This window comes from Bubalus kerabau, chromosome 12, assembly GCF_029407905.1.
Source record: "Bubalus kerabau isolate K-KA32 ecotype Philippines breed swamp buffalo chromosome 12, PCC_UOA_SB_1v2, whole genome shotgun sequence".
NCBI classification, from domain to species: Eukaryota; Metazoa; Chordata; class Mammalia; order Artiodactyla; family Bovidae; genus Bubalus; species Bubalus kerabau.
The window spans coordinates 12,085,999-12,104,057 of NC_073635.1; positions in this window are offsets into that span (position 1 = coordinate 12,085,999).

Genomic DNA, 18,059 nt, shown 5'->3' on the forward strand with positions numbered 1-18,059 from the left:
GGGAAAGCTAAAGTGTTTTCCTAAAGTCCCCGGTCCACTTTTCTATCCAGAAGTAACCACCCACTGTTCAGGATGTGTCCTTCTGGGTATTTCTCTTAGACACCTACATGCATGTGATTTCGTTTTGATTTTTTAAAAATATTTATTTATTTGGCTGAGTCAGGTCTTAGTTGCAGTACATGGAATCTTTAGTTTCGGCTTGTGGGATCAAGTTCCCCAACCAGGGATCGAACGTGGACCCCCTGCATTGAGAGCGCAGAGTCTTAGCTACTGGGCCACCGGGGAAGTCCCTGTTTTTGATTTTTGTTTTCATGAAAATAAGAATCACCAGGGATTTCCTGGCGGTTCGTGGATAGGACTTCACTGCAGTGGAGGGGGTGGGACACAGGTTCCATTCCTGGTTGGGGAACTATGATCCTACAAGCTGGGGAACACAACCCAAAAAAAAAAAAAAGAGAGAATCACCATAAACATATTGGGACTTCCCTGGTAGTTCAGTTGGTAGAGAATCTGCCTTCAGTGCAGGAGACCTGGGTTTGATCCCTGGGTCTGGAATATTCCCTGGAGAAGGAAATGGCAAACCACTCCAGTACCCTTGCCTGGAAAACCCATGGACAGAGGAGCCTGGCAGGTTGCAGCCCATGGGGTCGCATGACTGAGCGACTAACATACACACACATAAGCATATTATTCCTTGACTTGGTTTTGCTGTGAACAATGCAACATAGACATCAAACCAGTTCAGATTCTTGGTTGCAAAGAACAGAAACTTCCTCTGGTAAAGAAAGAAAAAATAAAGTAAGGAACAAAGACTGGGAAAAAAGAATTTGTTGGGAAGGCAAAGAACCAACTCAGAAAATGTGCAGGAAGACCAAAATTTCTCAAGCAGCCAGAACTAAAGGTCAAAATAAAGTCAGAGCAAAATTAGTAAGTCTAACAACACATCTTGGGGAAATGGCACCACTACCCATTGCTGGTGAAAGCATAAATTGGTATAAATTTACTGAGGAGAAACTTTGTAAAACCTCATCAAAATTCCAAATATGCATATCCTTTGAGAAATTTTTCCAGTGAGTCAACTCTTCACATGAGGTGGCCAAAGTACTGGAGTTTCAGCTTTAGCATCAGTCCTTCCAAAGAAATCCCAGGGCTGATCTCCTTCAGAATGGACTGGTTGGATCTCCTTGCAGTCCAAGGGACTCTCAGGAGTCTTCTCCAACACCACAGTTCAAAAGCATCAATTCTTTGGCACTCAGCCTTCTTCACAGTCCAACTCTCACATCCATACATGACTACTGGAAAAACAATAGCCTTGACTAGACAGACCTTTGTTGCCAAAGTAATGTCTCTGCTTTTGAATATGCTATCTAGGTTGGTCATAACTTTCCTTCCAAGGAGTAAGCATCTTTTAATTTCATGACTGCAATCACCATCTGCAGTGATTTTGGAGCCCCCCAAAATAAAGTCTGACACTGTTTCCACTGTTTCCCCATCTATTTGCCATGAAGTGATGGGACCAGATGCCATGATCTTAGTTTTCTGAATGTTGAGCTTTAAGCCAACTTTTTCACTCTCCACTTTAACTTTCATCAAGATCAAGAGGCTTTTTAGTTCCTCTTCACTTTCTGCCATAAGGGTGGTGTCATCTGCATATCTGAGGTTATTGATATTTCTCCCGGCAATCTTGATTCCAGCTTGTGTTTCTTTCAGCCCAGCATTTCTCATGATGTACTCTGCATATAAGTTAAATAAGCAGGGTGATAATATACAGCCTTGACGTACTCCTTTTCCTATTTGGAACCAGTCTGTTGTTCCATGTCCAGTTCTAACTGTTGCTTCCTGACCTGCATACAGATTTCTCAAAAGGCAGGGGTGGTCTGGTATTCCCATCTGTTTCAGACTGGGGGCAGGAGGAGAAGGGGACGGCAGAGGATGAGATGGCTGGATGGCATCACTGACTCGATGGACATGAGTCTGAGTGAACTTCGGGAGTTGGTGATGGACAGGGAGGCCTGGTGTGCTGCGATTCATGGGGTTGCAAAGAGTCAGACATGACTGAGTGACTGAACTGAACTGAACTGAACTGAGAAATTTATCCTACAGGTATTTTGGCAGAGGCATGGAAGATAACAAGTACAAATGTATTCACAACAGCATTATTTGTAAAAGCAAAAGATTGTAGGTCACCTAAATGTCCACCAGTACAAACTGACTGAATTATAATACATTTGTAAAGCTATGGTTTTTCCAGTAATCATGTACAAATTTAAGAGTTAAACCACAAAGAAGGCTGAGTGCAAAAGAACTGATGCTTTTGAACTGTGGCACTGGAGAAAACTCTTGAGAGTTCCTTGGACTAGCAAGGAGATCAAACCAGTCAATCTTAAAGGAAACCAACCCTGAATGTTCATTGGAAGGACTGATGCTGAAGCTGAAGCTCCAATACTTTGGCCACCTGATGTGAAGAGCTGACTCATTCGAAAAGACCTTGATGCTGAGAAAGATTGAGGGCAGGAGGAGAACAGGGTGACAGAGGATGAGATGGTTGGATGGTATCACGGACTCAATGGACATGAGTTTGAGCAAACTCTGGGAAATAGGGAAGGACAGGGAAGTCTGGCGTGCTGCAGTCCATGGCGTCACAATGAGTAAGACACAACAGAGCAACTAAACAACAATAAATGTAATGTCTACTCTGTAGCCATCAAAAAAGAGTGAACAGGCTCTTGACTTGGGATATAGAATGTGCTCCGAGATCAGAAGCAACTTACATAGTATGATGCTGCTGCTGCTGCTGCTGCTGCTAAGTCGCTTCAGTCGTGTCTGACTCTGTGCGACCCCATAGACAGCAGCCCATTAGGCTCCCCTGTCCCTGGGATTCTCCAGGCAAGAACACTGGAGTGGGTTGCCATTTCCTTCTCCAATGCATGAAAGTGAAAAGTGAAAGTGAAGTCGCTCAGTCGTGTCCGACTCTTAGCGACCCCATGGACTGCAGCCTACCAGGCTCCTCCGTCCATGGATTTTCCAGGCAAGAGTACTGGAGTGGGTTGCCATTGCCTTCTCCGAGTATGATGCTACCATAGTTAAAAATAATAATAATAATGGGGGAAAGAGAAAGATATATATACTGTAATAAGTCCATAAAATATTTCTGAAGGGATACACACACAAAATTAAGAACATTGGAAAAGAAAATTAGGTGTTTAGGGCCTTCCCTTGGTGGCTCAATGGTAAAGAATCTGCCTGCCAATGCAGGGGACATGGGTTCAATCCCTGGTCTGGGAAGACCCCACATGCCGCGGAGCAACTAAGCTCATACGCCACAACTACTGAGCCTGTGCTAATACTGAGTCCACATGCCGCTACCACCGAAGCCTGCAAGCCCATTGCCCATTGCCCATGCTCTGCAACGAGAGAAACCACCGCAAAGAGAAGCCCTTGCACCGCTAGAGAGCAGCCCCCGCTTTCAGCAGCTAGAGAAAGCCAAAACAGCAACAAAGACCCAGCACAGCCAAAAACAAATATATAGAATTGTTAAAAAGTGACTGCTTTAAAAAAAAAAAAAAAGGAAAGAAAACTAGGTGTTTAGGGAACAGGGATAAGAAGGACTGGAAGAAACAGGCAGCGGAGCAGGGGGACTTTGCACTCGTTGAATTCTGAACCAACTGAACATGATACCAGGTGTTTCGTTTGTTTGTTTTACTGATTTTTCATTTCTTTTTTAAATTGAGGTAAAATTGGTATATAATATACTGGTTTCATGTGTGTGGAAATTGTGTCAGTCGCTCAGTGGTGTCCAGCTCTTTGCAACCCTGCGGACTGTAGCCCACCAGGCTCCTCCATCCATGGGTTCTCTAGGCAGTGATACTGGAGTGGGTTCCATTCCTTTCTCCAGGGGATCTTCCTGATCCAGGGACTGAACCTGTGTCTCCTGCATGGCAGGCAGATTCTTTACCATAATTCGACATTTGTATACACTACCACCGCAATGAGTCTAGTTACCACCTGTCACCATATAAATGACCTCCTTCATCCATATCGCCCTCTCCCACAACCTCTGCCCCTCTGGTAACTACCAATCTGTTATCTGTATTTATGTTTGGTTTTGTTCATTTATTTTTTAAATTTCACGCGTAAGTGGTATTTGTCTTTCTCTGTCTGACATATTCACTTAGTATAATCCCAATGTCCACCCTTGTCAGAAATGTGTAATACAAATATTGAAAGTGAAAAGTCCCACTAAAGGGTCCTGTTAATATGCTGCTACCCTCCAGCCCGAGAACATAGACGTTCTTTCCACTACTGCTGCCATGACCAGAAAGAACTCTAAATACCCTGCTTCTTTGTGTCACTTCTTGGGACTCAAAGTCCTATAAAAGACTGTACATGCTCATGAATTTTGCCTACAAGCTCTCTCTGCCAAGAGTCTGAGAAAGTATCTGCCCTCAAACTTTTTCACTTTTGTAGCAAAAACCTGGTCCCTTGGAGACTTCACAATCTCACGTTATCCAAACAGGAAGAGGTTTCAGATGTCACACAGTCCAAATAACAACAAAGTCTATGGTAAGAAGTTTCCACATCAAGATACACAGACCCATCTCCTTCTTCTTAATGGCTGCACAAGATTCTGTAGTATAAATGTCTGTTGACTGAATTTGTATTTATATGTTTAGGATCTGAATGCTTGTTGATGAACACTAATGACTTTTTAAATATGATGCTATGAAGCTACAATACTTTGGCCATCTGATGCGAAGAGCCAACTCATTGGAAAAAACTCTGATGCTGGGAAAGAGTGAGGACAGGAGGAAAAGGGGATGACAGAGAATGAGATGGTTGGGTGGCATCACTGACTCAGTGGACATGAGTTTGAGCAAACTCTGAGAGATAATGAAGGACAGGGAAGCCTGGCATGCTGCAGTCCATGGGGTCACAAAGAGTTGGACAGGACTTAGCATCTGAACAACAGCAATAAGGTAATTAAAAATACTGTAATAAGCATCCTTGTATATATAGCTTCTTTATCATATTAGTTTGCACACATGTACAAATGTGTTGGGACAACTTCTGTGAAATAAGATAGTATGGCAAAATCATACAAAATCATGTCTATAGGATGATCTATAAAATCCATGTAAAAGAACATCTTCAATAGAAGGCTGGAAGGAAGTGTGCCAAAATGAAAGAAATCCAAACTGGAACATGAAAGAAACGTGTAAGTGTAGATCCATAAAATCTTAATTGTTCCCATGATGAGACGAGGATGAGGTAAAGACCTTGGTTAAGCATCAAAACACATATATGAGTCAAAAAGGAAATAATCTTCAAATTAAGCAAGCAAATGACCAATCAAGAATAGACTGAAAAATGCATGAATGTTTTGCTTTGAGTGGTTAAATTTTATTGTCTTTGAATATCTCCTTAATATACATACAAAGAATTTTAATTTTGCCCAAAATTTAGGATATAACTTGTTACTCCAAAAAGAATCTGTATTATCTATCTCTTTTATTTTTAAAATTTATTTTTATTTTTTATTGGAGTATTGGTTTCCCAGGTGGCTCAGTGATAAGTATCCACCTACCAATGCAAGAGACTCAGGTTCGATCCCTGGGTTGGGAAGATCCCCTGGAGAAGGAAATGGCAACCCACTCCAGTATTCTTGCCTGGACAATCCCATGGACAGAGGAGCCTGAGGGCTGCAGCCCATGGGGTCACAGAGAGTCGGATGCGACTGAGCACACACGTGCACACACGCACACACACACGTGCGTGTGCGCACACACACAGCTGATTTACAATGTTGTGTTAGTTTCACATGTACAGCAAAGTGAGTCAGTTACATATACACATATATGCACTCTTTCTTTAGATTCTTTTCCCATATAGGACATTACAGAGTACTGAACAGGGTTCCACACATAGTCTATTTCTAAAACTAGAAAACCCTCATGAGACCTCTTCATTCTCCTGGAATTGAATCCATCTTTCCTCAAGTATAGCATGAAAAAATAAATTTAAAATTATTATAATACTCTTAATTTTTCTGATTTGTTTTGATACAACAATATTTGCTTCAATGAGAAGTATGATATGTTTACTTTCCTATGGGCTCCTGTGCTTCACAGGTGATTTAACCATAATGCTAAATTATCACATGTGGCCTACCAGAATCATTATCTACTTACTCACATTATGGCTTATCATCACTGGGTTGTTTAAAATAATGACACAGGAGGTCTCAAAATTGAAAAGCACTATCAGATGCAATCATTTCATGAAATCTTTGCCGACCTGATTTTTCCAGTCAATGGTACAGCTAATAATCTACACCATTTTCAGCAGATGGCCTGACAGTGTTCCTCACATAAAACAAATAATAAAAAGGCTAGAGGATGGGTGGTACATCCAGTGGTATCCTAAATCCTAGACTCCATCTTCTTCCTAAACTTGGAAACTCTTGTGGGGTTTTTTCCTTTCCTTTTCTTAATCCAAGCAAGGAGACACAAATTTAGAAGAGTGAAATAATGAACTCTCTGGGAATTCCCTGGTAGTCCAGTGGTCAGGATTCCAGCTTCCACTTGCAGGAGTCCCAGATTCCATGACTGGTGTGGAAACTAAGACCCCACAAACCATCTGGTGCAGCAAAAAAAAAAAAAAAAAGAGAGAGAGAGAGCCTTCTTCAAAATAATGAATTCCCTGCCACTGGTGGTATTCAAGCAAAATATGAATCTATCAGGAATGCCGTGGAAATGAAACAGACAAAACTGGTTGATCAATTTTTAGGGTAATTTCTATCATTCTGAGCGTTTTGGACACCTGATGTGAAGAGCTGACTCATTGGAAAAGACTCTGATGCTGGGAAAGATTGAAGGCAGGAGGAGAAGGGGACAACAGAGGATGAGATGGTTGGATGGCATCACCGACTCAATGGACATGAGTTTGAGTGAGCTCTGGGAGTTGATGATGGAGGGCGAAGCCTGGCGCGGTGCAGTCCATGGGGTTGCAAAGAGTCAGACATGACTGAGCCGCTGAACTGAGTGTTGCAACGTAGTAAAAGTGAAAGTGTTAGTCCTTCAGTCACGTCCCACTCTTTGCAACCTCACAGGCTGTAGCCTGCCAAGCTCCCCTGTCCATGGAGTTCTCAAGGCAAGAATACTGGAGTGGGTAGCCAATCCCTTCTCCAGGCAGTCCAGGGGTTAAGACTCTGCACTCCCAGTGCAGCGAGCACAGGTTCAGTCCCCCGTCGGGGACCTAAGATCCCTCAGACTGCACAGTGTAGCCACACACACACCAAAGTGAAAAGATAACCAGCGGTGTACTCGTTTTCTGAGGTTGCTATAACAAAACACCGCAGCCAGGATGGCCTCAATAACAAAAATGAATTTCCTCTCAGTTCAGGATGGAGGTGCCAGCAGGTTGGTATTTTCTGGGCCTCTCTCCTTGGCTTGAAGATGCTGCCTTCTCTGTGTCTTCACCTGGTCTTTCCTTGTGCTGTGTACCCCTGATGTTTCTCCGTGCATCCTAATCTCCTCTTATTACGACACCACCAGTCAGATTGGATTAGGGCTCAACCTCGTGACCTCCTTTTAACTGAATTTCCTATTTCAAATACAGTCCCATTCTGAGGTACTGGGGATTAAGCTTTCAGATATAAATTTGGGGGCTTCCCTGGTGGCTCAGACGGTAAAGACTCTGCCTACCTTGCAGGAGACCGGGTTCAATCCCTGGGTCTGGAAGATCCCCTGGAGAAGGGAATGGCTATTCACTTTAGTCATACTCTGAGGTACTGGGAGTTAAGCTTTCAGATATATTTTTAGGGGGACATTATTCAGTGCATAACTGCTTATCATCTGGATCCCCAAATTCATGTTTGTCCCACATGCAAAATATTTTCACCCCCATGCCAACAATTCAAAAATCTTAACTCATTGTGGCATCAGTTTCAAATCCCAAGTTTCCCTAAATATCATCTAAATCAAGTGTGAGACAGACTTGAAGTTTAATTCATTCTGAGGCAAAAAGCCCTCCTTGGCGCTGAACCTGTAATAGCAAATTAACTACTTCCAAAACACAATGGTGGGACAGGCATACAATGGACATTCCTGTTCCAAAAGGGAGGAATTGGAAAGAAGGGGCCAGGGGACCCAAGCAAGCCTGAAAAAAACTCCCTGATTTTAAAGCTGAAGAATATTATTCCTGGGCTCGATCCTCCCACCTCAGGCCCACCGGGGTGGGTGCCACCCCTTCAATTCCAGGGAGCAGCCCCACCTCTGAGGCCCAGGACATCCTGGCCTGCTGAAAGGCAGAGCCCGGTGGGAATGGCTGTCCTTTCCATTTTCGAATCACCCTCAGGGCCATTCTTCCCTTTTCTTGAAAGATAAGGTGTGTTCACAGAGATTAGCTCTGTCGTCCCTTCGTTCTGAGAATCTCAGAAGTTCAATAGCCTCCCTCCACTGTGCCCTGGGATTTCTTTGGAGGGAATGATGCTGAAGCTGAAACTCCAGTACTTTGGCCACCTCATGTGAAGAGCTGACTCATTGGAAAAGACTCTGATGCTGGGAGGGATTGGGGGCAGGAGGAAAAGGGGACGACAGAGGATGAGATGGCTGGATGGCATCACTGACTCGATGGACGTGAGTCTGAGTGAACTCCGGGAGTTGGTGATGGACAGGGAGGCCTGGTGTGCTGTGATTCATGGGGTCGCGAAGAGTCAGACATGACTAAGTGACTGAACTGAACTGTGTCCCTTTCCTGGAGTCTGAGGGACGAGGCTGACTGAATCCAGGACTCATGTCTACCATTTCTTTATCAAGGGATTATTTGGCTGTACCTTTGATGTTATCTCTGGAATGTTCCTCTTCATATTTTTGCAAAAAGGATATTTTCCAGATCTTTTCACTTTCTGGTTCCTTTTTGCTTAACATTTTCTTCTTCAGTTTCTCTCCTCTCACATTTTATTACAAGCAACAAGGGAAAATTGAGTCGCACCTTGAACCCTTTGCTTAGAAATGTCCTCAGCTGAACTGCCAAGTTCATCACTTATGTTTCTACCATCCACAGAGCACTCCAACACAAGTCAGCTAAATTCACTGCCCTTTTATAAAAGGATTATCCTTCTTCCAATGTCCAATAACATGTTCCTTATTTCCATCTGGGGCTTCCCAGGTAGCTCAGTGGGCAAAGAATTAGTCTGCAATGCAGGAGACATGGCTTTGATCCCTGGGTTGGGAAGATCCCCTGGAGAAGGGATTGGCTACCCACCCCAGTATTCTTGCTTGGAGAATTCCATGGACAGAGGAGCCTGGCGGGCTACAGTCCATGAGGCAGCAAAGAGTCAAACAACACTGAGCGGCTAACACTTATTTTCCTCTGAGGTCTTGAAACCCAGTAGGGCCCTGTGGGGATCCTAGGGAAGAAGCCTTTCTCCGTTCCCTGTTCCTTGTTTGTAGGGAATAGACTCCAGCTGCCATGACCTTCCATCAGTCCCAAAGGGCAGGTTCAAATAGCTGCTAATCAGGGAAAGAGGGTATGCAGAGACCTGGGAATAACAGCCAAGAGCCAACTGTGCAGCCTTGGGGTAGGATCCTGGTTCCACTGCAAGGGATGCACATAACAACATCTTTAAACCTTTTATAGAACCCCCCAACAAATGGATGGGCTTCCCAGGTGGTGCTAGTGGTAAAAAACAAAACAAAACAAAACAAACCTACCTGCCAATGTAGGAGGCAAAAGAGATGAGCGTTCAATCCCTGGATCAGGAAGATCCCCTGCAGGAGGAACTGGGAACCCACTCCAGTGTTCTTGCCTGGAAAATCCCATGGACAGAGGAGCCTGGCGGGCTGCAGTCCACAGGACTGAAGCAACTGAAGCGACTTAGCACGCATGCCTAACATATCAGCATTCTTCATTCCAAAGACGACCACCTGAGGCCAGATTAAAGGAACCAGAGAAACTCAGCGAAAGATTACCTGAGACCAGATAAAAGGAGTACAGGCCCTGCACACATCCAATCTTATCAGCAACCCCACCCTTGAACCTTTGCTATAAAACTTCTCACCAAATCCTCCCAGGTGGGGATACAGGGTTTTCGAGGCCAGGACCCTGCTGTGTACCCCTTTGCCTGGCAAAGCAATAAAGCTATTCTTTTCTACTGCACCCAAAACTCTGACTCCAAGATTCTCTTCAGCACTAGAACACAGAGGCTGAGTTTTCTGCATTAATCTCACCAGAAGCATCTTTAACATCCATATTTCTACCGATAGTTTTCTTGAGGCAACCTAGGTTTTCTCTAACATGAACTCAAGTCTTCCAACCTCTACCCACTACCCGGTTCCAAAGCTGCTTTCACATTTTTAAGTATTTGAAACAGCCATAACTTTCAATATCAAAATATATATATTAGTTTGTAAGGCTGCCATAGCAAAATACCATAGCCAGGATGGCCTAGACAACAGAAGTGTTTTTTCTCACAATCTGGGAGGCCAGAGGCCCAAGGCCCAGCAAATTTGGTTTCTACTGAGGTCTCTCTCCTTGGCTTGCAGATGGCCACCTTTGCAATATATGCTCACGTGGACTTTCCTCTGTGCACACGCATCCCTTGTATTTTTCTGTGTCTCATAATTTCCTCTTTTTTTATAAGGACACCAGCCAGATTGAATTAGGGTCCATCCTATGGGTGGTCTCATTTTTAACTTAATTACCTCCATTAACACCCTATTCCCAAATACAGACACAAAATGAGGTCCCGGGGAATTAGGGCTTCAACATATGAATTTTGAGGAGGACACAACAGCCTATATAATGTATAGAATGCAATAAAATATTTGCAAATCACACATCTGATAAAGCAATAGTATCCAGAATATACTAAGAACTCTTCTGAGTGCTTAGTCGCTCAGTCACGTCCGACTCTTTGCAATACCATGGACGGTAACCCTCCAGGCTCTTCCTCTCATGGGATTCTCCAGGCAAGAATACTGGAGTGGGTTGCCATGCCCTCCTCCCGGGGATCTTCCCAACTGAGGGATCAAACCCGCGTCTCTTACGTGTCCTGAATTGGCAGACAGGTTCTTTACCACTAGTGCCACCTGGGAAGCCCAGGTGGGCTTAACTCTTACAACTTAATAAAAAGAAAATCCAATTAAACAATGAACAATGGATCTGAGAAGATATTTCTCTAAATAAGATATACAGTTGGTCAAGAAGCACATGGAAAAATGCTCAATGTCTTTAGCCATTTGATACCAGGTAAATCAAAACCACAATGAGGATGCACTTCATACACACTAGGTTGGCTATAATAAAAAAGACAGATAAAGAACAGTTGCTAATGTGGAGACACTGGACCCTTACATTGCTGATAGAATTGCAAATGGTGCAGCAACTTGGAAAAAGTTTGGCCGTTTCTCAGAAAGTTAAACATATATGCCTAAGAGAACCGAAAGTATACATCCACACAAAAAATTGTACATGAATATTCATAGCAGCATGATTCATAATAGCCAAAAAGTGGGGAAAGCCCTAATGTCCATCAAATGAGGATGTATAATAAAATATGGTCGTTGTTGCTCAGTTGCTAAGTCATGTCTGACTCTTTGTGACCCCGTGGGCTGCAGCACGCGAGGCTCCCCTGTCCTTTACTCCTCCCAGTTCAGTTCAACTCAGTCACGCAGTCGTGTCCGACTCTTTGCAACCCCATGAATCGCAGCACGCCAGGCCTCCCTGTCCATCACCAACTCCCAGAGCTCACTCAGACTCACGTCCATCGAGTCAGTGATGCCATCCAGCCATCTCATCCTCTGTCGTCCCCTTCTCCTCCTGCCCCCAATCCCTCCCAGCATCAGAGTCTTTTCCAATGAGTCAACTCTTCACATGAGGTGGCCAAAGTACTGGAGTTTCAGCTTTAGCATCATTCCTTCCAAAGAAATCCCAGGGCTGATCTCCTTCAGAGTGGACTGGCTGGATCTCCTTGCAGTCCTCCCAGAGTTTACTCAAACCCATGTCCATTAAGTCAGTGAATCAGGTGCGAGTGTGCATATATCCTCCTCCCCCCAAGCCTCCCCCCACTCCCCCAACCCCCCCTTCTAGGTCATCACCCAGCGCCAGGCTGAGTTCCCTGTGCTGTACAGCAGATTCCCACTCGGGCTTCCCAGGTGGCGCAGTGGTAAAGAATCCACCTGCGATGCAGGAGACAAGGGTTCAATCCCTCATCAGGAAGGTTCCCTGGAGTAGTAAATGGCAACCTGCTCCAGTATTCTTGCCTGGAAAATTCCATGGACAGAGGAGCCTGGTGGGTTATAGTCCATGACAAAGAGTAGGATGTGACTGAGCAACTGAGCACACACACAAAGAGTGTATATGTGTCAATTCCAAGCTCCCATTCACCACCACCCTCATCCCCCCAACTACTGTGTCCACATATCTACTCTCGGTGTCTGTGTCTCTATTTCATACGGATTTAGAAAGTAGACCATTTTGTTGTCTAGGTCTTGGAGAAGGGGGAGAAGTTGAGGGAAAATGGGAAATAACTGCTAGTGGATACAGGGTTTCTATTTTAGAGTGAAGGGAAAAAATTTTAATTGTAATGATGGTTGCACAACCCTGAATATACAAAAACTATTAAATTATATGCTGTAAGTAAGGGAATTATATGGTATATGAATTATATCTCAATAAAACTATTAAAATATATAAGATCACATATAAAATCAATTTATTTAAAATGCTTATTAATTAAAATATAACTGAGATAGTATCTCATGTTTTCTATCTCTTTGATGAAATTCATGCATTCTTTATTCATGCATTTTTCTCCTGATATTCCTTTGTTTCTTAGTTTTCTTTGACTCTCTGTGCTGGTTTCTGTTTGTCAAATAAAACAGTCATCTCTCCCAGTCTTTTTGTTTTTGTTTTTGCTACTTAGCTTGTAGGATCCTAATTCCCCAACCAGGGATCGAACCCCGGGCCCCCAGCAGTGGAAACTCAAAGCCCTAAACACTAGCCCACCAGGGGATTCCCCTTCCCCAGTCGTGAAGGAGTGGCCATGTATTCAAGATAAATCTTATCAGTCAGCATGACTTGAGCACCTGGTCGCCTATCCAACTTTTGCACTCATCTAAGTCAGTGTTTCAGAGAAGGCAATGGCACCCCACTCCAGTACTCTTGCCTGGAAAATCCCATAGACGGAGGAGCCTGGTAGGCTGCAGTCCATGGAGTCGCTGAGGGTCGGACATTACTGAGCGACTTCACTTTCACTTTTCACTTTCATGCATTGGAAAGGGAAATGGAAACCCACTCCAGTGTTCTTACCTGGAGAATCCCAGGGACAGGGGAGCCTGGTGGGCTGCCATCTATGGGGTCGCACAGAGTCGGACACGACTGAAGCGACTTAGCAGCAGCAGCAAGTCAGTGTTTGTTCTTGGTGGCTTCTAGATTAGGATGTGCCAAGATGAGATATTGCACCAAAGGCATGGGAAATACCCACATACACATTCAGGCTCCCAGAGGACTATATTAAATGTTTGTCCCTTCGAGTCCCCAGTGCAGACCAATTGGAGGCCTGACCTTCAGGCAGTAACTGGGAAGGTCAGGATGTTAGGTACACAGTGTTTGTAGCCCCGATCAAAGGGAGACCAAGAGCTGGGTATTTCAGCCTGCTTGCTCTGTGCTGAGCCAGAGGGAATCCCTGCCAGAAACACCTGTGTATCCATAGAAAATTCTGTCCTCTGTGGTCCCAGGGGACAAACCACTGAACCCCATAAGCTCCCAGAGCTAGGAGACTTAGCAGCCAGTCCCTCAGCTTGCAGCCATAGAAGATGGCATGCTAGACATGTTGAGAAGTGCATCTGGAGACTTGGCTTCACGGCTAGGGTGAGCTATAGGAAGAAGACATAAGAAGTCGCCACAAGCCCGTTCAGTCCCTCAGACAGTGACTAATTACATGCATGTGGGCTAATTTGAAGCCCAGTCCTTGGGCAGAAGCTGAAAAAGTATGCGAACACCTTCTAGGAAGAAACTGAGAACCTTGCAGTTTTGTCAGTTCCCTCTGTGTTGAGCCGGCTGACATTTTTGTGTCAAACTGCCCCTTAGTTTCATGTGGCCCCAGGGTAGTTGTGAAAGCTGGATGCTGTTGGCTCCCAGAGCCAGGTGACGATGTGAGAGCTAGGCCCTCAGGTGGCACAAAGATAGTTCGGGTGCTGCATGTGTAGACAAGCTCCTTCCACAGAGAAGTTGGAGACTTGGTTTTTATCACTGGAGCAACTTTTAGAGAACACACAGGGGCAGTGCTTGGGGGCTCCTGGGAGAATCCCAGACGGCATCCACACAAAGGCCAATTAGAAGCTGGACCTTCAGGCAGTAGCTGGGAAAGTATGCCGTAAAGCACCTTTCCAGGAGAAACTAGAGGAGGGGTGTTTTCGCCTGTTTCCCCAGTGCTGACCTTGGGAGGTGACTAGCCATGGAAGTGCTTGAATGCCCATTTGAAATTGCTCCTCTGTTTAACGTGGTCCTGGAGGACTTGCAGATGACAAGGCTGGCTGGCTGGCTCCCCAAGTCTCCCCAAGCTATGTGATTTGGGGTGCAGGCTCGTGGGTGGCATCCTTGAAACCTGGGGCACTCGATACTTGATCCAAACTCTTCACTCGCAAGGGAGGAGTTGGGCAGTGGGGGCTCCCACCTAAATGCAAAAGCTCTATTTTCTAACTGCAAGTTAGTGTATCCATGACTTTTATATACTTTATATATATATAATTATATATTATTTTTATATATTATTTTACATATATATAAATTATATATATATGTATCAATGACTTTTATATATTTGCTTCTTGACAGTCTGGTTAATCTGATTCAGTACCCAAATCCAATTAAATCAAGGTGCAGCAATTACTGAACATCCTAACTTCTAGAGAAGAGAACTAGATTTGGGAAAAAGTGATTTCATCAAAAATTGTTGCAAGATCTGTGTGGCTGCACATCTGATCCTCCCCTGATAAAACCTTCCCTTCCACTAGGCCATTTTCAATTTTTACAATAGGCAGATATCTGGGCTCATCTGTCTCAGAGTTTTGACATCTGAGATCATGTTTGGTAGGATTCAAAGCTTCCTGAAAATAACAACAATGCCTGGAAATTTCTAGAAGACTAAAATAAAGTTCTTTAAAATATGTAAATCAAAATACCCTGGCTGTTCAGGTACTAAAACCTGCAATCTTGACATCACACTTGATACCATCCCACATCTCTCTTTAACCTCCTGAAAGTATCTCCATTATATACTATTTGTTAAAGATGGTTGAATTTACTAAAGTCTTACATTTTTATAATGTCAAAGCCCAACAGGTAAGTTAAATGCAATATCACTTACATAAAGTTATGGGACTGTTTACTGGCGAGTATTACAACTGTGTTATGAGAAAAGCATTAAACTTGCACAGAGGAAGGAGGCATTAGACCTGCACAGAGGAAGTGAAGTATTTATTATAGGATCTACCTGGAACTAGATGGTACCTGACTCTCCCTACAACATGTGACCAGAACCTACAGAGAAAGCAGAGCATGACATAAGCAGAGCATGTAAAATCCCCTTAAGGCATCCACCATTAGAAAACAACTCTGCTGGGAATTCCCTGGCAGTCTAGTGCTTTGGACTCTGAGTTCTCATTACCAAGGATCCAGGTTCGATCCCTGGTTAGGGAACTAAGATCCCACAAGCTGAGCAGCCAATAAAAGAAGAAGAAAATAGATTATTTCACTTAGAAATTACATTCATGGCTCATCGAATGGGCTGGAGAAATCCTGTTTTATTGATGAGTTTTTCTATGATGACTAACCCAGTTTAATAAAACTTTTCTCAGTTCTTGCCACTAAAATGTGTAAAGAAGAACAGGGTTGGGGAAAAGTCCGATTTTGAAACATTTCAGGGCAAATATCAACTTTTGCAAGCCTATTATTCACTAATTTAACATGACAGTTAAGTAACAAGCAAGGACTGGGAATTCTCTGGTGGTCCAGCGGTTAGGACTCAGTGCTTCCACCGCACATGTCACGGGTTTGATTCCTGGTTGGGAACTAAGATCCAGCAAGGCTCAGCATAGGCAAAAAAAGACAAACAAGCAAGGAGGAGAAAATGAGAAAGTATTTAAGCTGCAACAGAGCTTTTTTTAGAGTCTGTCTTGTAGCAATTAACTTTCCAAACTTCCTTAACAACTTGGTTAGAAAACCCAAATGAATTCACAAGTGCTTATGGAAAGGTGGGGAACTTAGAGGAAATATGAAAGGATTGAGAGAAGAGATGTGAGTCATACTGCTTTATTTCCCCTAGCCTTTGTTGATCCCAACAGATTTGTTTCCGTTCTAATTCTCTGCCATCTTCATAAAAGACAGAAAAATATATAGTGTCAGAAATGTGATTTATAATAGCATCATTATTCCATAATTGAAAATACCGCGTATTTGGTTGTCTAGGAGAATATGCCCATCAGAAATAACCTGTAGCTCTGGAGGCCAGTAGGTTGCTATGGCAACCAGACAAAAGAGTTTAATAATAGCTCTCCTTCATAGCTGGAAAATTGACAAAAAGATGAGAGCTCTGAATGCGAGTGTTTCTTATATAAATGCAAACAAGCACAAAATACATTTATTTCTTTGTTCAACAGTCAGTGAATGCTGACGATATACCTGGCACTAGGTTAGGAGCCGTGGAAAAATCAGATGTGGTTTCTCTAAGAAGAGTGCACATTTTAGTGCATGAGACATATAATAAAGAGCAAACAAATCAATACACGGAATAATGACAGCATGTAAGAAGGCCACACAAGAAAGTAATGAACCTGTGATACTAAACAAGCAATGTCATTGTTCTTCAGTTGTGTCCGACTCTTTACCACCCCGTGGACTGCAGCGGACCAGGCTTCCCTGTCCTTCACCAAGCAGTGGCTAGCACAGAATATGGAGAAGAGCCCAGTCACAGCATACATCAAAAATCTTGTGTTTAGACAAGAAATTAAATAGAGAATGGGGTCTTATAGTCTTCATTAATGTACTAATGTAATCACTCTAATGGCAGAAAGCAAAGAGGAACTAAAGAACCTCTTAATGAGAGTGAAAGAGGAGATGCAAAAGCTGGCTTAAAACTTAACATTATAGAAACTACGATCATAACAGCCGACTCACCGGAAAAGATCCTGATGCTGGGAAAGATTGAAGGCAAAAGGAGAAGAGGGTGGCAGAGGATGAGACGGTTGGATGGCATCACTGATTCAATGGACATGAACTTGGGCAAACTCCAGGAGATGGTGAGGGACAGGGAGGCCTGGTGTGCCATGGGGTCACAAAGAGTCAGACATGACTTAGCTGCTGAACGACAACCATGTACTAATGAAATCAACTACTAACAGAAGTATTACTTACTCTTCTTGCTGGCGGGGATTAGGGTTACATATGAAAATAAGGGCTGTTTGAGGGTGTTTTAAAAATAAGTATGGCTATTTGTAATGAAAATTATGATGATCAGTTACATACTTGATGGATACAATTATTCAAAGTGTTCTCTGGCAGTTGAAGTTTTTACAAACACAAAACATAACACTATATGTGTATATTGCATGAACTGTGATTAACCTGAAGTCAGTTAAAAAGTTCAGCAAGACACTAGGTTTTGAATAGACTATTGTGGCTAACTGGTCTGAGCTTCAACAGAGGGGGAGAAGCACAGCACAGAAAATGCCAGAATGTTGCTAAATAGCTCATTTTGTTCTAAGAAATATTCCATTCTCATCATTACTGTATAAGTGATAGTCCACATTTTATTTTTTTAATTTTTGTTTTTTATTTTGGGGTGCACTGGGTCTTCAGTGCTGTGCGGGGCTTTCTGTAGCTGCGGCGAGTGAGGGCCTATTGCTGTGGCCCCTCTTGCTGCAGAGCACAGGCCCAGCAATTTTGGCACACAAGTTTAATTGCCCCGAGGCACGTGGAAGCTCGCCGGACCAGAGATTGAACGCGTGTCCCCAGCACTGGCATGTGCATTCTTAACCACTCAACCACCACAGAAGTCT